This window comes from Tupaia chinensis, unplaced genomic scaffold (genome assembly GCF_000334495.1).
Source record: "Tupaia chinensis unplaced genomic scaffold, TupChi_1.0 Scaffold000213_1, whole genome shotgun sequence".
NCBI lineage: Eukaryota > Metazoa > Chordata > Mammalia > Scandentia > Tupaiidae > Tupaia > Tupaia belangeri.
In genome coordinates this window covers 372,442-372,872 of record NW_006159688.1, presented here as the reverse complement: position 1 = coordinate 372,872, position 431 = coordinate 372,442, and positions in this window count along the sequence as shown.

Here is a 431-nt window from a genome sequence, read left to right as displayed (position 1 = left end):
CACACTTTCTCTGTTATCCATGGTTGCTTTCTATGCCTTTATCCCCATTTTTTTTATTTGTTAAAGAACTTAATTAATCTAAATACTACCAATAGTAAGCACAGCTGATATATACATACCCATGAACACAAGTCTGACTCTAGGCATAAAGCTCAGTGAATGAACATACAACTAAGTAGCACCCAGCTGGGACTATATAACTTACTGTAGTCCTCAAATATGCATATTTTTAAATTCCACGAAAAATAGTTTTCATGATTTTGTTTATCCTGAAAAAAATTTTAATTAATTAATTTACATTCATCCCCTAATCATTGTCACAGAATACAAAAAATGGTTATCCATCCAACATATACTGCATAGTGGCTTAATCATGCATGTTATCAATAATTTTCCATTTCTAGTTTCATATATATATATATATATATATA